Genomic DNA, 10,869 nt, shown 5'->3' with positions numbered 1-10,869 from the left:
GTTTATTCAAATCCCTAAATTCGATACACACTCAGATCATTCCTTGCTTCTTATCTACCGGGACTAGATTGGAAACCCACTCAGTTAGAGGAATGGGGTATATGAAACCCACCTTAAGCAGCTTTTCAACTCCAACTTTAATAGTTGCCGCTTTCCAAGGATTGACCGGCCAATGTTTCTGACAAATAGTTTTGGCATTTTCGTACACAGGGAAAATTTTAAGAACCCCCCCTAAATTTACATATATAATAAATGGGCGAATCTCCATGATATATAGGAAAAATGGAAGGTGATTTTATCAATAATATGATATGTATATATAATTTTTTGGCAAATCTCTCACCAGGCATGGCGAATATTTTACTCAATTATAAAATCTTGTGTTTATTGAATACACAAATGAAATCATTGCATTTCTTTAAAATATCTTTTGAAATCAAAATTACCGAACTTACATATCAATAACCTAGTGGGTGTAGGATAAAATTCACCCATGCCATTCACAGAAAGCATGAGAAAAAAACCTAGTACTATATATAAAACCAAGAAAAATTCAAATTCATCACTTCTAGGGACCTTGTAACCACAAGTATGTTCCTGTTTGCAATTAGAAAAATTACCCAAATTACAATCTGTTTACTCCAGCATATGTTGGAAACTTATATAAGGATGACTAGTGCAATCAATCCATTCCTTTTAGCCCTGAATTTGTTTCAGTTTAAAACAGAAGTATACAAATATACTTGTCCAATGTCTATGCTTTAACCATTCACCTTAAGATGGTTTTACAATATAATTTCCTAAGTCTATTTAATATCTTCATTATCATAAAAACCAACCTATATCCATCTTAACTCCACATCTACCACTGTTAGGGGGATGAAATCTATTTATCCCTCTGAGCACTTGGTAGACCCCGAATTAAGATGGATCTAAGATGATAGAATTTCCCTTTTAAATAGTCTATGCTCACATCAATACCATGGTATTACCATGGGTCAATACCATGGGTTATCATAAACTTGGAGCTTAAAAATTACAATTAGTAATTTATAAAAATTAATAAAATTAATAGTTTATTTTTATTTTATTTTATATTTTAACCAAGCTAAAATGTTTAACATACATTAAATTACAACATCCATTTTTACGCTTGATCGGATCAAATATTTTTTTCACTCTATGCTAGTTTTCATATCACAATATTTGATACCTCTCGGGGGTTAGTCGATCCAGAGTAAAGATGGATCTATGCTAGTTTAATTCCCCATTTAAATAGGCTACATTCCAGGTGAATACCATGGGTCAATACCATGTGCCATTTTGGTGAATACCATGGGTCAATACCATGTGCCATTTTATTTTTATTAATACTAATATTAGGGTTAATAATGTTTTTTTGCATGCTATTAATAACAATCTAGTCCATGGTATTTGTCCCATAGTATTTCTCCCATAGGTTTCACCTAAATATAATGCATTTTTTGAGTGTTCGTAAATATAAGGTGACTTATGGAGTAAATATAAAAAAATGTTTTATTTGTTTACCATACCTCTCGTTTATTTATATTTTTATTAATTTACCATACCTCTTTTACAAATATGGTATTTGGCCCATAGGATTCACTTAAATAAAACCTCTTTCTTGAGCCTTCATAAATAGAATGAGGGTTATGGACTAAATATAAAAAGAGGTTTTATTTATTTACCATGCATCTAGTTTATTTATATTTTTCTTTATTTACCATACCTTTTGAGTAAGTATAAAAAGACATTTTATTTATTTACCATACCTCCACTTTACTTATATTTTTATTTGTTTACACCCTTGCATGTATATAAGGTGACTTATGGAGTAAATATAAAAAATGTTTTATTTATTTACCATACCTCTCATTTATTTATATTTTTATTAATTTACCATACCTCTTTTATAAATATGGTATTTGGGCCTTTGGCCCATAGGATTCACTTAAATAAAACCTATTCTTGGAAATGGGCGAATGGATTCACTTAAATAAAACCTATTCTTGAAAATGGGCGAATGGAAGGTTGTAACTCCTAATTTCAAGGGCTAAATTTACCTTTTTTACCCTCTCCCTTAAAATAAGGTGGGCTATTTGAGGTGATTTGTAAAAATGTACTATGATACAAAATATTCGCCCACTAAAATTTAAAACCCCTTAATTTCGCCAAAGGGTGAACATTCGCCCCTAAAATTTTCTATGTTCGTACATCTTGATCTCATGCTGGACTATAGATGGATCAAGACCAAGGGAGCACATCTCAAAACTCTTTAAAGATGTGGGTGTAGATTTGAATTTCTTCAGGGGAACAATCGGCTCCGATGAAGACATTTTCTCTAATGATAGGATTCCTAGAGATGTTTATAGGTATTGTTCGTGAGACAAATGACATGTTACCTTTGGCAGATAATTGTGCTGGAGCCAAAGGGTTTCAAATGGTACAAACATCACTAGTAAGAATATTGGAGAACCTAGATTCAACTTCATGCAGTGGAGGAAGAAGATATGAACGATGATGTAAATCTCTGTTATCGAGAAAGGTGTCTATCTAGATCTGCTCTATCCCACTAAGGTGTGACAGCGACCCTAGAAACAAACGGAGAAAACTACTTTTGTATTCTTCTTTATGAACTATAAACAAAGAGGAATAATATGAACCAACCTGTGTCTTGCGCTAGTCCTTTGATCCAATCTCTCTCCTCTTTGATAGCTTCCAGCTACCTGCTATCTCACTTGCCCAGCTTCACCAAGTTCCTGTAAGATCACAGAAGAAAGAAACCATACAAAGACATGGGTTTATATTCATAAATAACTTAGAATCAGATTTAAGTTAACCATACAAATGTAACAAGCATCAATGAAACACAAGCATGGAGAAGAAACTCAAATAGTTTTATTGATATACAAGAAGGTCCAGGAGGAGTTAAAACCGATGATTCTTGACCCAGCATCAACCTCCCAGCAAAGAAGTCCCTTCTTCAACCCCAACAAAGCATAGATCACCCAATTCTCTGATATGTATCTCAAAACCAACAGCAATTCCTTACAATGTACAATATTCCAGCCTCCGGATCTCTGGGACGCGGGATCCATATATAGATGTATGCAAGGAGGATGAGTCAGCTCATGAATTGATTAGTGGCTTCTCTCTGTCAGTTCTTGCTTCCACTTGGAGACTGAGAGCCTCTTACTCATCCTTGGTCGAATTCAGTGAGGCAAGTGTCATTGGAGAAGATTCTGGAAGCTTCCATTGTCTCTCCACCTCGTGGAATGACTCTGCCATTTGTCATTTCCTGCTCAACGTACCCTGGTAGTGCATTTAGGTGCGTGGCAACGCACCTAGCTAGTGGACTTAGGTGCTATGCAACGCACTTGGCTAGTGGAGCAGCTGAAATGATCCTGATTTGACTTATTCTGAGCAGTTTCTGGTGGAGAACTTCTGGGAGAAGCTGTAATTTGTTGACCTTGTTCCTTTAGGAGTTAGAACAACTCTTGTAGGGACTTAGGAGCCCTTGATTTATGGACATTTCATGCTTAGAGCTGTAAGGCACAAAAATGTCTATAACAGTTGCCCCCTAAAGTATGAGGCCATTTATCGGGTCAAATGATTTATTAGGAGGATCCGAAGTTCTTTCAATGCTGGGAGGAGACCTGTAATAAGATACAATACAATACATTATCTTCATACTGTTTTCATGATTTAGCTGAGGCGGGCATTCCCATGCTCATCTTTATAAATTCATTTTCATGTACATAGGATAGACAATCGTCTGATGGTAGACTGATGATTCTGATAGAGCCATCACCCTTTTGGTAGGATGATTATCTGTGCTGCAATGTTGTACATTTCAATGTCTTTATTTTCCTGAATATATGTCGCAGCCCGGATGGATGAAACTAGATCCGGGGTCTTCAATCTCGTCCGATCTTCACTCGAAGTACAAGTCGATCCATGTGAGAAATGTTTTGAAGTCGAACATGGAAAGACATCGCTTGATTACCAGTCAATGATGTAAACTGTTAACAAGCGCGAGAGGAATCACCGATAATGATAATGACCCTCAAGGTACTGCAGTACAATTCACGTGGTGTGAATAAAGGACTTGGCGTCGAACACCACGCAAAATCTTTTGGTCGAAGGTCATTGATGTATACTTGTCGCCGGAAGTGAGAAACTTGCCATTGAGGCATGCAAGCTTCAAAGTACTGAATGGGGTGTTCCTAGATCAACTTCTTGGATAATGAGCTGATGTCGACAAGAAGTGATCCGTCATAGGAGGGCCTTAATGAATCCCACATCAATGACACAGAACGGAGCAAATGATTTTGATGGAGGTGAAAACGATCTGATGATATATGGTTCAGGGTGGCGGTCATGAAAGAATGGAGTATAATGTATGGTAGTGGGCGGGACACAGGTGGCCTTTCTGGATGACTTCTCTTGAACATGTTGGCGACACTTATGTGATGGATTGGTAGCATTAACCCCAAATGTGGATGGTATGGCGAGACCATGGTGATGTGACCGGTGAATGAAACAACCCAACCCGACTCGGGCACGGAGTGGAAGTGTCATGTTCAAGAGTGACTTGCTACCAATAAAGATTCTTTGAGTTTTTTTACCCAATTTTTCCCCAGTCATTGCTGACCATTACCTCTTTATTTTTTTCAAGCTTGAGGAGGATAACATATGCTTGTTCTATAATTTTCCCTTCGGGCAAACCCATCGCTATGTTTTAACGAGCCTAGCGATAGTGAAACTTGTTCTCGTCTAAAGACAAGTTTGTCGCTATTAATCTTTTTAACGAGTCTAACGACAAAGATAACTCGGTCCTTTTCATTTTTAGAGAGTCTGAAAAGGTACGTAAAGGTAACTCCAAAATTCCTTTTTCGTCATCTAATCCCTTAAGTCCGAAAAAGTATAAAACAATACAGAAGGGATGAATTTTCGATTAGCTTTAACGAGCCGAACAAAACAAGCGCTCGATCTTTTTGTGCAATAATCCCTCAGGTCCAAAAAGATTAAAATCTAGAGGAGGGATAGCACTTCCCGTCGCTTTAACGAGCTGGAAGGCCAAAACTCGGCAATCTTTTCATATTTTACGAGTCAGTTGAAAAGAGCTTAAAGAAGACTCGTCTTTTGAGGAACGAGTAATAAAATGGGTAGTAGCTGATTCCAGGTAAGGTTTGGAATTTTCCGATCACGGCAGTGTCACAAGGATGGCTAGTGAAATCACTCTTTGCAGCTGTTCCTCAAAATGGGTAAACAATCAAATGGAGGTGAATGATCGGCCAATGGAAAAGTGGAGGTGACGGTGCAAACACGACCAAGGCTTTAATGGCTGAAATGTTACATTCACGGTGGTTATTTACCAGGAGATATTTCATTTTTTAATGAGCTTAAACGCGGGTGGAAACATTTGCTTAGTCTTATGTTTATTTTTTAACGAGCTTGAACTATGTGCTAAAACTGCTCGATTAATCCAGTCATATGATAAGAATGTCTCATATAAAAACAACTTTTAGATTTTTGCCCCACATCATTTCTTTATGCAAGTTAGGTGACGACTAATCCTACGAGTTTAAAGGGTTAGAGGTCCTAAAAATTTAAAAAATAAATAGCCGCCCTTCGCTTGCACTCCAAAAGGTTTGCATGCCCCCAGGTATAAAACAGAGTTTCAAAGTTACCTCTACTTTAGTCCGTTAAAACATTTGTTTTACCGAGAGAGGCCTACCTCTTACAGGTTACACAAAGATTGTTCTATTTACGGCGTAAACAAAACACTTCTTTGGCGATGTGTACCGAGATAAACAAAGGTGAGCGACGATGCCCGCCAACTCACATAACTTTGACAAAAGAATCTTATTCTAGAATAACCCCTCTTCCACTGACGGACAGGGTACAAACTAGTCATATTCTCCCACAGAAACCTACCCTATACCCAAAGTTTTCCTGCCGAAGCAGACCAGGACGCATGCCCCCTGGGTTTCAATCATATCCCTCCGAATTACTCGCGCTCATCGGGAGGACGGACTGGGGATTGAGACACTTCTTGTGTGAAAAGACCATTTAGGGACGGTATATGACTATTTGCTATGCGTGATCCGGGAAATGAAAGCTGGTCCACGAGCTTGACCACTCTTCCTTCGTGCGGAAAACACATTACTCTAAAGAGTGAGGAGACGATGGCTCCCATGCAATAAATATAGTCTCGTCCAAGGAGTAGGTTATAATCCAAGGGTCCTTGAACTACCATTACGTTCATGCGAACTGTCTTCCCTCTCAATGTTATGGGCACATCGGGAAGGATCCCTAAAGGTCGACTGGTTCCTTTATCAAAGCCTGTCAGATTTCTCATCTCAGGCAAAAGCGATGGCGAACCAAGCGCTTTCCAAGCAATAGAGGAAAGGATACTCACAGAAGCCCCCTCATCTATGATGGTACCAGCCATGACCATTCTATATATTTGAACGATAATTCGGAATGGTATGCTGGCTGGTAAACGGGGTCTGCCTAGTTGATTCCAGTCGAAGGAGACAACTAGGTTACTTGGAGGTGGGACCGAGTAGACGGCCGGATATGGCTCTGACGAACTTCCTTCCTGCGGTAAAGGAACGGGTAGATTGCCCCCATGTTCGTCAGAGTCTGTGTTGATGAAGAGAATTTGGACGGTGTCATCCTTGTTCTCTTCAGTGACTGTATCATCCGAAGATAACACCTCTGAAGGCAAGACCGGGTCAACTGCCGCCTCGACCTTTTGACTTTCGTCTGGTATGGATTCAGTTGGTTTATCTTCAATTATAAATGCTTCAGCCGACCACCTGAGCGGGCCAGCTGGATTCTCAACTAGTGACGGACTCGGCAAGAGTTTTTTATATCCAGGAGGAAGTCGTAACGGTGAAACCGAACGATCATCCAAAAATCTTTTAGCTTCATCTAAGAAGGGACAACGGTGGAGGGCATGGTCGCCTTCGCACAGTTTACAAGGAAATCTAGCTTTCCCTTTTTGTCCCAGGGCTTCACTTTCACTAGTTGACGGTGTGCTTTCAACATGATCACCAGAGGTTGACGACACCGAATTGTACAAACGAGGAGACCAGTCCCTTAGTATCCGGGGGATGCAAGGACAATCTCTGTGAAAGTGGTATCCTTTGCAAATGACACATGGCGATTTAGGCCTGGTCGGTGCAGTGTGTGGATTTTCGTTAGACAACACTCGTTTTCCCCCATTCGCCTTTGGCTCCTTCTTCTTCTTCTCTTTCTTCTTCTTTTCCTTCTTCTCCTTAGGAACATGGCTTTTAGCTTTACCAGCTCCATCAAGTGAAGAGGAAGGAGGAGAGGAAGAATTAGATGAAGTAGAAGGCTGGTGGGCAACTCTGGACTCGTCTAATTGCTAATTCGATTGTTCAGGAATGGTGGTGTTCTGAACGACATTGGTTGAGAAGAGCCATACTGGCAAGCCAATTGTCAGTCTTGGAAGCGACAATGTGGCCATATGGGGCACACCAACATCTCCCCAAGAGGAGAAGGGGCTAGGATTTCCACCAAGGGGAATTCCTTGGTTGGTAGGCTCCATTTTCTCAACCCAAGATCAACGTAGGAAAAGGGTATGAATATTCTGTTTAAAATAAATTTTAACACGCTTTGACACAACTTGTTTTTTCAGTTTTTAAGAGTCGAGAAAAAACAAAAGATGACTCTAGTCTCCTTCGATTTTTAATGAGCCTGAAGTGACAAGTGCTCAGATGGACCTTTTCCGTTAAGGAGTCTGAAAAGGAACGAAAGGGACTGCTCTAGAGGTCTAGGTAGAGGGAGTACCAAACCAATCGCAAAACTGCAGAATACTTTTTACGGTACGGCAGTCAATCTTCTCAAATGCTGTGTTCGGTGCATTGCGATCAGTAGGGCAGCCGACACGGCTTCCTGTGGATAAAGGTTTTAAGCCTATAGGGGTCGCCCAATATATACTCGACGGTACGTGGGAGCACAAGTTCGTACTGGCACTTATCGCCTCAAAGTGGAGGAATCACCCAACCATCAGTGAGGACAATAGTTACCAGGCTTTACGACGCCGGAATACGTCTCTAGCCTAGACCTATAAATGTTGTGCGTTAAGTTCCAAAGCATTGTTAAGTTCATTGAATTTATTTTAAGTTGATCTTTCTTATGAAGTTTGCCTTTTGGGATCACCACGAGATGTAGATGTAATTCCTAAAATGCAATCTAAAGATGATAAACAAACTTTTATCTCTTTTCAGCAATGAAAATCCTAGCTACTAAGGGAAAAGAAAGACACAATCTTTTCGCAAAGAGCAAAGAGCACACTGGAAATGCACTTTTCCTAAATCAAGGCAAACAGACTGCCAATATGCGAATGCACATGCATGTGTTTTGTTTTTCACTTTCTTAATATTGAAATAAATACTCGTTTCGACACTAGAAAGTCACAAATTCAAGCCAAAGGCAAAAATAAAAGCATAATCGACTATCAACAGCAAATAAACTTTCTCCTATGATCAAAATCGACACTTGCGACAGATCTAAATCAAAGGATGACAGTACGACTATTATACTTTTGCAATGGAAAACTGTAAACGATGCCACAAACACATAAAAACATCTACAGTTTCTTTTGTACAACTGAGGCGGAATATCAGTAAAGAAAAGGGGTTTGAAACAGTGAAATACTGATCACAGGCTGCAAAAACAGAGACAAAACTGGAAAAATGAAGCAAAGAACCTCAGCTGCACAAGGCTAGGCTGATCAGCGCACTTGTTACACAGAGAAACTGCATTGCAGCGCAGGTAGCCCTCTTGGGAAGTGCGTTGAAATGCAGAACCTCTTCACAGAGCTTGCGTCGGGGCAGAAACGAGAATTCTATCCGGGTTCTAGGTCACAGCTTGCAGTTTAATCTATGGTTTTTGGCCGAGTAAAAGCAATCAGTAATACACAACCAGAGGTAGATCTAAGGGGGGTTCTAAGAGCTATCACAAGGGTAATCAGTTGGTTTATGAATCAGCTGTTCAAATCATAAACAAATCCAGTGAGTGGATTGAAGCAGCAGATTTCTACTTTGCATTTGTTAATGGCAAATGCAGTTCGATTGCTACTTCTAAGTTTATGAAACAAACAACAGGAGAAACACAAACAAACTAACTAGACACGCTCCCCAGTGGAGTCGCCATTTTGTTATCGGGAAAAGTGTCTATCTAGATCTGCTCTATCCCACTAAGGTGTGACAGCGACCTTAGAAACAAACGGAGAAAACTACTTTTGTATTCTTCTTTATGAACTATAAACAAAGAGGAATAAGATGAACCAACCTGTGTCTTGCACTAGTCCTTTGATCCAATCTCTCTCCTCCTTGACAGCTTCCAGCTACCTGCTCTCTCACTTGCCCAGCTTCACCAAGTTCCTGTAAGATCACAGAAGAAAGAAACTATACAAAGACATGGGTTTATATTCATAAATAACTTAGGATCAGATTTAAGTTAACCATACAAATGTAACAAGCATCAATGAAACACAAGCGTGGAGAAGAAACTCAAATAGTTTTATTGATATACAAGAAGGTCCAGGAGGAGTTACAACTGATGATTCCTGACCCAGCATCAACCTCCCAGCAAAGAAGTCCCTTCTTCAACCCCAACAAAGCATAGATCACCCAATTCTCTGATATGTATCTCAAAACCAACAGCAATTCCTTACAATGTACAATATTCCAGCCTCCGGATCTCTGGGACGAGGGATCCATATATAGATGTATGCAAGGAGGATGAGTCAGCTCATGAATTGATTAGTGGCTTCTCTCTGTCAGTTCTTGCTTCCACTTGGAGACTGAGAGCCTCTTACTCATCCTTGGTCGAATTCAGTGAGGCAAGTGTCATTGGAGAAGATTCTGGAAGCTTCCATTGTCTCTCCACCTCGTGGAATGACTCTGCCACTTGTCATTTCCCGCTCAACACAGCCTGGTAGTGAATTTAGGTGCGTTGCAACGCACCTAGCTAGTGGACTTAGGTGCTATGCAACGTACTTGGCTAGTGGAGCAGCTGAAATGATCCTGATTTGACTTATTCTGAGCAGTTTCTGGTGGAGAACTTCTGGGAGAAGCTGTAATTTGTTGACCTTGTTCCTTTAGGAGTCAGAACAACTCTTTTAGGGACTTAGGAGCCCTTGGTTTATGGACATTTCATGCTTAGAGCTGTAAGGCACAAAAATGTCTATAACAATCTCCCCATGGTCAATCCACACCCATCATTGCCTCCAAAATTTCTTCTTCAGATGGTAAAATTGTACCCAAGAAATCTAGAGTTGAAGTAGAATCAAGGGTCCAAGCTGGAGCCACATCGCCATCTAACTCCTCTTGTGAAAAAGAAGTGGGATGGTTTTCTGTAGAGTTAATGATAGAATAATAGCTAAGTTCTGCTGCAGACATGGGAAATTCCATTCCACCAACCTATCCTCCATCTAATGTGGTGCTAGATGAAGGTAAGGTCCAAGGGTCCGAAAAATATTGAGTTCAAAAGAACTCTTTTTGTGAAGGTCCCCTAGAGGATGAAATTGCATTGATTCTAGCTATAGGCATAGGAAGGTCAAATATACCCATTAATGAAGAGTACATCCCAACTCCTAAATTCTCAATAGGTTGATGGGGATTATCCAGCAATAGAATGGTAGAATCCAAAGTTGCATGGGAGTCACTTGGAGAATAATCTAACTGATCAATTTTAACAATCCTCCCCTCATGAGGAAAATAGAGGATGTGGAATAAAGATGAAACTATGGCATCCATCTTCTAAATCCAATTCCTACCTAAGAGGAGATTATAATCAAAGTTGGCA

The sequence above is a fragment of the Pinus tabuliformis genome, chromosome 3_1 (genome assembly GCF_031772625.1).
Source record: "Pinus tabuliformis cultivar Carrire ecotype Pingquan chromosome 3_1, CPIR1, whole genome shotgun sequence".
Taxonomy (NCBI): Eukaryota; Viridiplantae; Streptophyta; class Pinopsida; order Pinales; family Pinaceae; genus Pinus; species Pinus tabuliformis.
Note: the sequence above shows the minus strand (reverse complement) of the source record.